This window comes from Anabrus simplex, chromosome 8 (genome assembly GCF_040414725.1).
Source record: "Anabrus simplex isolate iqAnaSimp1 chromosome 8, ASM4041472v1, whole genome shotgun sequence".
In the NCBI taxonomy this organism is placed as follows: Eukaryota; Metazoa; Arthropoda; class Insecta; order Orthoptera; family Tettigoniidae; genus Anabrus; species Anabrus simplex.
In genome coordinates, this window is record NC_090272.1 from 32808508 (window position 1) to 32821176 (window position 12669).

The window sequence follows — 12669 nt, forward strand, 5'->3', positions numbered from 1 at the left end:
AAATTCCAGGATTATCGGATGAATTGATTTCATCGTGTCCTCCCAGTGTGAACTCAGATTTTACACGAAACTTAATGCAGTCGATCAGTTTACTGCGTATGTAACGGTTTCTTGATACGTCCTCATTGAACTGTTTAATTTTTCAACTCATACGCACTATCTGGCTGATCCTGATGTCTACCTTACCAAGCATCGCGAACTAAATACTACTGTTTATATGCTTTTCACTAGATGTATATATTTTTTTTAAACTCAATCAAGAGTTTTAGGTCCGTAACACCAGTTAATATCCACGCGAAACCATGAGAATTCATAGCCAAACCTGTGTAGCAAACGAACGCATTTCTTATCTTACATCCACATAACCCGTCTGCATGTTTGTAGAATGTGCGATTTATTTTTGCAAGAATTCTGAACCTGTGTAATATTTAAGTCTTATTTCAGAGGTCCTAGCCTTTTGAGTTCTAATGTAGTGTCGAAAGAAAGACGTCCGCTCTCGAAAATAGCGTCCACAGTATTCATTTTCAAAAGCAGGAATAATTAAACACCCTAAGAGTAAGCATTGTTAACGTATGAATATAAAAAAAAGGAAAGGCATTTAAGATTTAAGCACTGTGAGTACAACTCATCAGTCTAAACTCTAGAGCACATTATTATTATTATTATTGTTATTATTATTATTATTATTATCATCAATACACACAGATAAAGAAACCGCGAGTATATCACTATCACCACAAGCGCTTCCAAATCACAATTGCACTGGTAAATTAACACACACTACTTTCAAAGAGCGTAGAAATAATCACCACGAAGCACGAACATAAATGAAGGTTACAAAGAGTATAAGTATGTACTAGTACCACCGCACTCATTCAAGTCTTCCACGCGAAAACGAGCTCGCTCACTGCTGCCAACCCTCACGAAACGCGGGATCTAAGGCCGTGTTACTTCACCTTTGCAATTTGAATAGACATTTCTTGTCTCCAGTGTTACATTTCATTATCATTCATTATGATTTTTTGTCTTCTAATATAATTAAAAATAGGGCAAACAAGGTCATGAATTATTATATGTAGCCAAGGCTGGCGCATGCTCGTAGAGGAGTTTATGAAGATGCCTTTACTCCTACGGACTCTGCCGAGCTGAAAGCCTCTTCCCGCACCCTTCGTCCTTCCGCAACCGTCCACCGGCTTGCTTCCCCCGCGCCTCACTTCACTTTATCCTGGGACGGAAGCTTGAGAGTCCGTGCCTTAAAACATTTACCAGCGAACTGCGCGCTAAAAGTCACTCACGTAAGTTTGATACTGCCTAACAGTTTTTCTTACTGATGAGAATTTACAATTTTACGATGAAATGTAATTTTCTTATCGTTATTGGAGTCCAATTTTTGATTTAAAATTTCGAGAGAAAATAAACCCTTCCGGTTCTCTAGGGAGGACACCGTCCAGGAGTCCTTACGAGCCAGCCGGTACTGATGGTTGCCCAGTTGTGCTTAAAACAGTTATCACCACCATCATCTGCGGAATACAGTGGTTTGCTCTACACTCTGCCATATTTACTAACCTGTACTCATTTCTACTGTAGGCTGACAGAACCCGAGGGCGATGTGCAGCTCTATAAGTGGAAGTCTCGTATCTAAATATTTCCACTTCCGTAGAGGAAATTGAACCCACGTCCTTCCAAGCGAACCGCCTCCGCTAAACAGCCCCACACATTATTCCAAATGCTCAAGTAGAGTCGAACCAAGGCTGCCTGGAGGAGAAGGTACATCATTATTACGGCAACCTTTGACTGTCTTGGAAGAGCCGGGAGCTGTCAAGCAGTGCGTGTGCCCCTTGAGGTGGAGATAACGGCTCTCCTCCACGCGCTAGTTGACTGGGTTCTGTCTGATGCGAGCAGAGAGGAGTGGAGAGGAGAGGAGCGGAGAGGAGGACGGACCGGCACTGGAAACTTGAGGTGACTCATTGTCCTTCCGCAGTCAGTGACGTAAGCGAACACTGCAGTTCAATTATTTATCGCGCCAGACACTAAATTCGATTTAATGACGCTATGAGTCCTGTTTATTTATTTATTTATTTATTTATTTATTTATTTATTTATTTATTTATTTATTTATTTATTTATTTATTTATTCATATTTTCTCACAGTTTAGGCTTGGTGAATGAATGAAGGGGACGTACACAAAATTGTCTGCATTACCAATTAAATTAAATTATTAAATAATTACAATTATGGGCTTATACACAGTCACCGTATTTACATAATACCAAGCAAGTCGGCCCTACGGTTAGAGTCGCGCAGGTTTGAACTTGCATTCGGGAGATGGTGGGGTTCGAATCCCACCGCCGGCAACCCTGAAGATGGCTTTCCATGGTTTCCCATTATCACACCAGGCAAATGCTGAGTCTGTATCTTAAGGCCATGACCGCTTCCTTCCCACTCCTACCCCTCTTCCATCCATGCCGAAAGCCTTCATCTTCTTAGTGCGACCAGCGAAAAAACCCACACTCCACGACACAGTGGTTTATCCAGCGACGCCTGTTTAGCCCGAAAGCCTGGAGATTAGGTGGTGTCGTGAAGTGTCCTCTCGGCCGTTATTCTTGGCTTTCTAGACCGGAGCCGCTATATCACCGTCAGTTGTAATCACGTGGGCAGAGTGGACCTGGAACCAGCCCTCAGATCCAGGTACAGGCCGGGAATCGAACCTGGCACGCTACCCCTACACCGCGGGGCCGTTATGTTAAACCACCAGCAAATAAATAAATAAATTAAATAAATAAATAAATAAATAAATAAATAAATAAATAAATAAAAGGGAGGAAAAGGAGTGTTAATGGTAAATTAAAACTCGATACTTTTTCCTTCCCTAGAAGGTGTACTGTATACCCCACGTGCCAAGAAGTCTGTTTCATAATGAGAAGTGTCCCTTGGCTTACAGCCATCTCTCCGTCTATTTTTGCTACATAAATGGGCAGTAAAAGCTCACATGGGCTAGCTATTGTAATTACCATAATGCAAACAAAGGAGCTCATTTTAGCGGGCTAGACCGTTGAACTGTGAGACTCACTATTGTCTACTGTACGGGAGCAAGGTACTCACTTCCGCTTGACAGGACGACCTGCGCATTGCTGATCAACGCTTGCTTCTCTTTCTGTATTGTTTTCCGTTTCACACAGGCAAGTAAGTATACAGAGAGATAAAGAAGATAGCAAATGAACAAAGAAATAATCAAACTACAGCCCCTGGTGTTCGCAGTCCCACACCTGCCTACTCTCTCACAAGGGAATTGTTTAGATTGCACCTGACCGATTTCAATGAAATACGATAGTATGGTCAATTAAGATGTCAGAACGTCGCTGTGTGCCTGCCGTTGTTAACTACACTGTCCTCGGCGTGAAAAAATAAGAGTGATTCTGAACAGGAATCGGTCAGGTTCCTCGTTTGTGATAATAGCATGCGCGGTTAAATAACAGACTTAGCTAAAAGTACCCGGCCTTCGTACGGATCTACGAGCAACGGTTAAAGTCGTTAATGACATGTGAATCATGATCATAATATTGTAGCCATACTGTAGCCATAAATGTCTATCTTGAGCCAGTTTTTGAACTCTGTGTAGGTCGTGCAGTTCATCCTCAGAAGCTGGTTCTTGACAGAAGACACTCTGGCTCGCCCTCTTCCTCTCTTCCCGGCAATTCTTCCTTCAGTGATGTTACAAAGGAACTCCTGATGCCACAGAATGTGACCAGTACATTTTATTTTCCGTTTTTCTCCTGTCTCTTTTTCTCTTCATTTCAGTCTAACTTATCCCCTGCATTCTTCTCCAGATCCACATTTCAATGACTGTTGATTCGTTAGTAATTTTTCGGCCTAGTTCAATAATTTTTTGTTTTATTTTGTAATGTGTTTACAAATTCCTTCGATGAATAAATAATTTTGTTTTATTTTAAATTTATTTTCCACTAATTTGTTCAGAGAGGATGGTTACCTCGTTGTACTTCCTCTTAAAACTAAAAGCACCACCACCACCACCACCACTGCGCCTAGTCTCTTCTTTTCCTGCTCTCCTAATGTCCAGCTTTCGCAACCGTCCAGAAGCACGCTTCATACAAAAGTTTTTTCAAACTCCTTCAGAGTTTGAATGTCTATATGTTTATTGGCCAGCAGATGCTTTTCATCTTTGAAGGTCTCTTTTGCCATGGCTTCACTCGTAATTAGGTTTCCTAGGTAGCAAAACTGTTTTTCTTCTTCAATGTTCAATTTTTTTAGGGCAAATTTTGATGTGTCGGCTCCGCGGTGTAGAATTAAGGTTATAAATAATAAAGAAATGGCAAGAGTTTTTATAGAAGTATAAAAGAGTTCATTGGAAGCCAAACTAGTGATGTAGATAAAAAGAACTAATATACCTCCTAGGAAGATTAAGAATAGGATGTAGGAAAATCAAAAGGAGGAGGATATCAATCCAACAGCCTGTCGCTTACCCGAAGGCCCGGGTTCGATTCCCGGCCAGATCAGGGATTTTTACCTGGATCTGAGGGCTGGTTCGAGGCCCACTCAGCCTACGTGATTAGAATTGAGGAGCTAACTGACAGTGAGATAGCGACCCCGGTCTAGAAAGCCAAGAATAACGCCCGAGAGGATTCGGCGTGCTGACCATACGAGTAATCTGCAGGCCTTCAGGCTGAGCAGCGGTCGCTTGGTAGGCCAAGGCCCTTCAGGGCTGTAGTGGCATGGGGTTAGTTTGTTTAGGTTCAGTTTTGATGTGTGTTATTGTGTTTTCTTCGATTGTCATAGTTTTTGTTTTCCTTGCATTAATTTTGAGGTCCAATTTGCCTAAAGTTTATAATAGTATGGCAATATTATCAGCAAATCTTACAGACTGTACTTGTTCACTGTTAATTTTTATCCCTGCCGTTTTCTCTGTTCTTCTACTCAGTAAATATGAATCCTAAAGCTATGTGCACAATACTACAAAGATAGAAACACGGAGTATAAATACAATACGATGACCATGAGAATGAAAATGGCTGAGTAAATAAACTACAGCAGTTCTCAAATATGGCTGAGTACGCTTAGCATTCTCAACAGTACAACTACCAAAAGCTTTCCGCCGAATGGGGCGCACATTCTTCAGCTGGGCTGTTAACAGACGAAGAACGACTTTACACGAATGATGGCGAACATGGTTTCACGGGAACACTACTTACGCGCGAAATCAGTGGCTTATTCATAGAGGCATGACTTTCTCGATAAACACCACAAAAAATATTTTGAAGCGATTTTGTGATATCTTAACGAACCATATCATTGTGGTTAAGAAAGTAGTGATTTCGCTTTCGCGAATTACAGCGAATTAAAGCGATAACTCCAGTTTAAAGCGAAATTTACTTATTTTGCGATAAGTGCAAAACTGCAGCGAAATTCATGGAAAATATCGAGCGTGACATTGTATTCCAATATTACGTGTGTGACGAGGAATGAAAGACGGAATAAGCATTTCTCATTCGACAGAAGTATCTGTTCGTTTTATCATTCTATAGTCCTAATCGAGATTACAAATGGAGTAGTGAATAATAATGAATATTGCTTATCTTTCGTATAAATAATTCACAAATCACACGAATAAGACATTTTATGAACAATTTACAAAATTATTACAGCGAAATTCAAGCGATGGATCAAGACCTATTTCGCGAAATAACGCGAAACAGTGTTTCCTTCTCGCGAAATCGTACATTAATGCAAAAAATTCATGCCTCTACTTATTCATAAGGGAAGCGACGACAGACAAAAGCAGTAGAAAGCTGAATTTTCTAGAAAACCTTTATAGAGTTACGAAGAAAATACATAAGACGTTTCTTGTAGAAAATGTAATTTCAAATTTTTCCAAAGCCACGTGGTGCACTTCATTTTTCGCCAAGGCCAACCATTTGTCCGTTATTGTAGTTGATGTTCGACAGAAATCGACCAAGCTTGATATATACCCCTGTAAACAATCCCGCACTAGTTCGAAAATCAAAATTATCCCTTGTGTGACGCAGGATTTGAAGCTGTGTCGTTACCAAATTGCAGCTAAATCGGTCCAGTAGTTGTCGAGTCTATCTGGAACCGCGGGGGTGGGGGAAGCGAACAAAGAAACAAATACCGTCTCATGCAAAGAAACGGTGCTATACATTTTCGGAATGTTTATACTAAAATGGTCCCTACCTATTCCTAAGTCAACAAGAAATCTTGGTGGTGATACCTGCAACCATTTAGAGCACACAGTACATTATTTTACCATTATTTTTCGGTGTGACCTTCCAAGAGAAGAAATTAATAACTTCTGCAGTATTTGGACTAACTCGATGAAATCAGGTGACATACATCCTATTAGATGTGAGAGCTCAGAAAGGAAATTACAGAGGTTTAGTGGCACAATTTTAGGTTCTAGACGACATTTCGTGATTTTACTTCACTAAAATTAATTTTCATTTTGTTCTGTATCACATCCACCACCTTGTACACTATATCCACTTTATTTTCATTCACTCCCTCCTGTATACCGTAGATGAAGATATTTTTCGTCGTGCGTTTCTGGCAGCTTATTGTCTCTTCTCTCTTCAGCTTCTCCAGCTCCTCTTCCTTGATTTACCTTTCTTAAAACCACTTCTTCAGCATTATCTTCCGTCTTCAGTCTCAATTTCTCCATTTTCTCCTCCATTCACTTCCTCATATTCTTAATTTCCGTCGACTGCTCCTTCATTAGCTCGTTTATTAGCTCCTTTACTTGGTCTAGTAGACATCCCTCCTGTAAAATCTCTTTAATAGTCTCAATTTCCATCCAACCGCTGTTTCCACTTGGACTGGAGCCTGGGTTCAATTCTACTCCAATAATTACTAAAATTGCCACCACCACTGCCATCGATGTCACAACCAATCCTTTGCTTCTTATTCTTCCTACAATTTTCATACTCCTGCATCTCTGCCATCCTCCAATAACTGCTCCAAGGAGATCCTCGTCTCTCTAACCGCTCCGCACATCCACCTCCCTTCGTTGCTTGCGCTCGACTGTTTCGTGATTTCTTGATGTGGTCCTAAACTTTTGACTGGTACTGTTCGTGACGTCTTCGTCATTAGAATCATCACATCCTCATAAATGCGCAGGTCAACTTGAAACCTGCTCCTCGCTCATTATTAGTTTGACGGAAACTCTGATGCCCGCACAAACTGTGCCATTCACAAGGAAATGTGAGGCCACCTACAGTACAGTACTTGCACGAAGGCTTGAATGCCTCCCTTCTTCTGCGGTTTCGTAGTTGCTGTAACGAATTTAGTCCAAGCCTTATAAATGTCACTCGTAAGGTAAAACATCATATGATCGTTAAGGCGCTTAGCCGGTCCGCGTTCCGATTATGGCAAAAAATATTCACCGTCAGAATGTTAGACGGCAGACTGCATTCAAAAGCCTGGAATCACTTACAAAGCTCGCCGCAGTGTTCATGTTGAATGAGGGTAGGACGCTGTCGGTGGTGATCCTCCGTCGGACGGAGGTGTTAAACCTTGAGGAGACCTCTTCGTGTTATTCGACACGAATCGGATGCCCGTCCTGACGCAAAGCCCGTGAGGAGGCTTGCATTCACTGTTACATGCTTTTGTGGTGGTTGGTTCTGTACTGTGTTGTACGTAGGCCTATATGAAGTAGTCGTGGGGACGGAGCAGAGCAGGTGTGACGTCATCACCCGGTTGTACCGAGTCAGCTACCGAGTGAATGTACTATGGCGGCACGTTTAAATACGTTATTGGTATGGCAACGTAAATTCAATGCCCTTTTCTCACAACCTATCTACTTTGCTGAGTACAGCAATGTTGTTTTCTGCTGGAGAAGCCGACCTGCTCATTTCATCCTTGTGATGCCTCTTGATATAATCCCACAAATTTGATACGCTACCACCACCCGTTGCATTTTGCTTATTCTTATCACCAGTAATTTCAAAGAACTGCCGTGCATCAGACGGTTTTCGTGGCATTTGTGGTACAATTTTCTGTAAACATTTATGCAATTCCATAAATATTCTAAAACATGAATACCACCTCAAAATGGGATTAAATATCAAACTAATGCCACAATTATTATCTACTATGCTTTGTATTATCTACAAAACACAACAAGCGGAGGAAATATAGACGCAAATTGAGAAACACAGACTGAATACAGGTACAATATTCTTACAAGGGGAGGCCACGATGTTCGGGTCACGGAGTATCTTCAAATTTTGTACATATTTAGTAGTCCATTAGGACAAGATAATGTGCACGTTGTAAGGCGTTCTCGAGAAAATCGCAAGAGAGTTTCAACACTGGTCATATTCCTTTTTTGCTTTACGTCGCACCGACACAGATATGTCTTATGGCGACGATGGGATAGGAAAGACCTAAGAAGAGCTCGGTATGTCATATTCTTTCATATATATATTACAATTCAAAGGTAATATAATGAAAAAAGGTATATTTTCAGGAACTTTTATTGGATTTCAAATGTTATTTGGCTCTTTACTAATGTTTATCATTACAGGAAATATCTTCCTTTCTTCCTTAATCTGTTTACCCTCCATGGTCGGTCTTTCCCTCGGACTCAGCGAGGAATCTCACCTCTACCGCCTCAAGGGCAGTGTCCTGGAGCGTGAGACATTGGGTCGGGGGACACAACTGGGGAGAATGACTAGTACCTCGCCCAGGCGGCCTCACCTGCTATGCTGAACAGGGGCCTTGCGGAGGGATGGGAAAATTGGAAAGAATAGGCAAGGAAGAGGGAAGGAAGCGGCCGTGGCCTTAAGTTAGGTACCATCCCGGCATTTTCCTGGAGAAGTGGGAAACCACGGAAAACCACTTCGAGGATGGCTGAGGAGGGAATCGAACCCCCATCTACTCAGTTGACCTCCCGAGGCTGAGTGGACCCCGTTCCAGTCCTCGTACCACTTTTCAAATTTCGTGGAACAGCCGGGAATCAAACCCGGGCATCTGGGGGTGGCAGCCAATCGCACTAACCACTCCACGACAGAGGTGAACTATTATATATATAATTTATAATTATCAAAAAGTAAACGGCCCAATGCATAAAGTGTTACTGAAAATGTATGCCTGTCGTGATTTGTGAAATCCCTCATACCTGACAGTGAAATCGAGTAAGGTACCCGGAAATGCTTTGCATGTGGACGCTTTGACCTGCAATATATATGAAAGAATATGAAATTGTTGAAAAACAAAAAAGCGACGAGCGAGACTCGATCCAGCGATTACGGAGCTTGAACGCTAATCACTCGACCGTCGCCATCTCGTGCTCGTGACAGCAACGCACCGGTACATATTCAACGCGAAAATTCTCTTGCGATTTTCTCGAAAACGCCTTAATAGTACGCCTTACTATTTGCACATTATCTTGTCCTAATGGACTACTAAAAGTGTGCAAAGTTTGAAGATAATCCGTGATCCGAACGTCGTGGTCTCCCCTTGTTAAACACTTGTCGTGCGCTACACTGTGCTCTGGTCCTCCGCGAGCTGTAAGCGGAGGGGATCGGTGGTGCGCTCTACTGCTACAACCGGATTACTCGTCGGTATTACTCGCTCCGTTCCCAGCTCTAATATGAAGTGTTTACCAAGATAAACACGAGATCTCAGTTCCCCTGTTAGAGGAGGCTCTTAAGGCCTGGCTTGGGATCGTCGTTCAGCCAGTTACACAGAAAACTGAGAATACTCGATCTATTAAGTTCGCCGCATTAGGGTACTTAATAGCCTATTAATCTTAAACATAACCTTGTCCGTGACTGTGAAATAATAAATCACTGTTACCAGTCACTTTTGAAGTTTTGTTAAGTGATTCATTTACAGCACTTTTCAGAGACTGTGCTCTATCGTCAGATAGTGAAATCTTAATATGTATTTCTGTTTGTTCCTCATCTCCTCCTAAACTAAAGGACCGATTTCAACAAAACGTGCGGCGATTATTACTTACAAAGAGAGCAAAACTACTTTGGGTGCTAAGATATCTCTACCCCCGCTGCTGGAGGAGTGAGAACCGTAAGCCATTGTAATTGTAGAAGAGCCTTGAAACATTGTAAAATCCCAGGTAGCTGGGGAAAAAGACCATGAAGGTAGAAGCATTTCTTAAGTGTAGTGTCAAAAACTGAAGAGAAATGTTTATCAAGTGTCTAGGCTTTTTCCTTCTACTTCTTCGTCGTTTCCCAAACCTGTAAGGTCGCGCGAGAGAACTACGTCGAACATGTGGATTTGGCCCTATTTTACGGCCGGATGCCCTTCCTAGCACCAACCCTATGTGGAGGGATGTTATCATCATTGCGTGTTTCTGCGGTATTTGGTAATACGGTGCGTTGTCTGAATATGAATATAAGAGTGCTGGGACAGACACAAACACCCAGTCCCGAAGCCAGAAGAATTTATCGGAAGCGATTGAAATCCGCGACGCGGTCGAGAATCGAACCCGAGACCCGCGGCACCGAAGGAAAGTACGATCACTGTTCATATAAAAGTAGTCGGACAAGTTTCTAGGCGAATAAGAAGTCAAATATACAGTATACGTTTTTCAGTACTTAAAATATTAAGACAATATAAAACCAGGCGAGTTGGCCGTGCGGTTAGGGGCGCGCAGCTGTGAGGTTACATGCCCAAGCAAAACATTTTAGACGAGAATAACTTGGTCAGAAGGGTAAATAACTGAATGATAGTGCACAATCTATTTTTTAAAATGAAAACAAACAAGTCTCACGAAAATTAAAATTCTAAATTATTTTTTAGTTTATTTGATAACTATATTCATAGAGAAACATTTAAAGACTGCACAGTTTTATAGGTCAAATTAAATTGTTTTATTTTCCAAATTCTGTATTTGATGATGATGCATGTTGTTTAAAGGGGTATAATATGTCATCGGCCCTCTTGATTTTATAATGGTTTCAATTTAAAAGATTGATTTTTTGAAACCCCGTATGTGTTGTTTAAATTTGTTACGACCATTTAGGAGGGCTTTGAATCCCTATAGCGTCCTTCTCCCCCCCCCCCCTCCCTGCCTCCCCGGGTACGGCCTTGGTTAAAGATTAAAATTCTGGGGAACATTTGAACTGGAAATTTATAGAACTTCGTAAAAGTTTTTAGAAAATTTTCGCTTGCCACGCACTGCGGGAGGTGTGAGAGCCAAATCATTATGAAAGGTTTCGGGCCCGCCGCTTCACTTAGTTGTTGTGCAGGTCTGATTTCCTCTGCCATCTATCGCTTGCCATGGAACTATTTCTGACTTATCGTCGATTCGTCTTAAAGAGAGATTTGTTTCTTGTGAAAAGTTAGTGACAATTTTCACTTTGAAATCTTATTGAATGTGCTTTTCGGAAAATCAGATGATCATAAGTCTTTCAGTAAAATGTGTTCCGCCGGGCTGGGTGGCTCAGACGGTTGAGGCGCTGGCCTTCTGACCCCAACTTGGCAGGTTCGATCCTGGCTCAATCCGGTGGTATTTGAAGGTGCTCAAATACGTCAGCCTCGTGTCGGTAGATTTACTGCACGTAAAGGAACTCCTGCGGGACTAAATTTCAGCACCTCGGCGTCTCCAAAAACCGCAAAAGAGTAGTCAGTGGGACGTAAAACAAATATTATTTTTGTTAAAATGTGTTCCGCGATGTTAATTAGCATCCGTGCAGGCTGTGATCAAAAATATGGAATGGATGACATACAGGTCCACGGCCTGTGCAGCTCTCAGGTACTGTTGCTAGGTAACATAGCGTCACCACCGAGCTCGATAGCTGCAGTCGCTTAAGTGCGGCCAGTATCCAGTATTCGGGAGGTAGTAGGTTCGAAGCCCACTGTCGGCAGCCCTGACAATGGTTTTCCGTGGTTTCCCATTTTCACACCAGGCAAATGCTGGGGCTATACCTATCTAAGGCCACGGCCGCTTCCTTCCCACTTCTAGCCCTTTCCTGTCCCATCGTCGCCATAAGATATATCTGTGTCGGTGCAACGTAAAACAACTAGCAGGAAAAAAAAGCATAGCGTCACCTGTGCAGCTCTCAGGTACTGTTGCTAGGTAACATGGCGTCACACAGTTTGTTACATATTTTCGTTATACAAAGTTTTGGATGATCTCCCGCTCTGACATATTTATGTCTCTGAAGAAATGATGAACCGGAGCAACGTGGATATATAGACTCATTGTTAATAAAACTTCAAAAGTGACTTGAAAGAGTGGTTTATTTCATAAAGTAATAGCATATCACTGTGAACATTTGAATTGTCTTTAAATCATGTATTACAATGTATTAATTCAATTTTGTTATTTTTCTTGCAGGTGAGTCCAAGGACAGTGTTCGTTTGTACTCGTGGTGGAGGCTAAAGAGGTAAGCTATAGAACACACTCTGGGTGGGGGCATGTTGTATACCCAGGAAGTATTCGGTTTACAGGTCTGTGTTTGTCTTTTCAACCGCGACGAATAGGGTCCAGCTTCCGACAGCGTCAGTGTATTTTCGACCACTCTGTTAGCTCCCACGACACAGTTAATGCTTGCATGTATGCTGCTTTCACAAGCTGTTTTGAGAGCACCCTACGCTATATTGCGGCTTGCACAACTCAATAACTGGATAGGTTTTTTTGTGCTGACCACAAACCAGAATGCTCGTAGGCAGAA

General features: G+C 42.0%; 1 protein-coding gene across 2 annotated transcripts in view; it reads left to right on the plus strand.

The window, feature by feature from the left end:
- The window catches only part of jvl (javelin-like), a 483163-nt gene that overhangs the window by 132020 nt on the left and 338474 nt on the right, over window positions 1-12669 (plus strand). The window contains exon 1 of one of the 2 annotated variants that reach the window (XM_068228909.1): window positions 12368-12381. The exons of the other annotated variant lie outside the window; for it this stretch is intronic. The gene's annotated coding sequence lies outside the window, so the exon portion shown is untranslated. Of the gene's footprint in view, window positions 1-12367; window positions 12382-12669 lie in introns of those variants that run through there. 2 annotated transcript variants of the gene reach the window in all.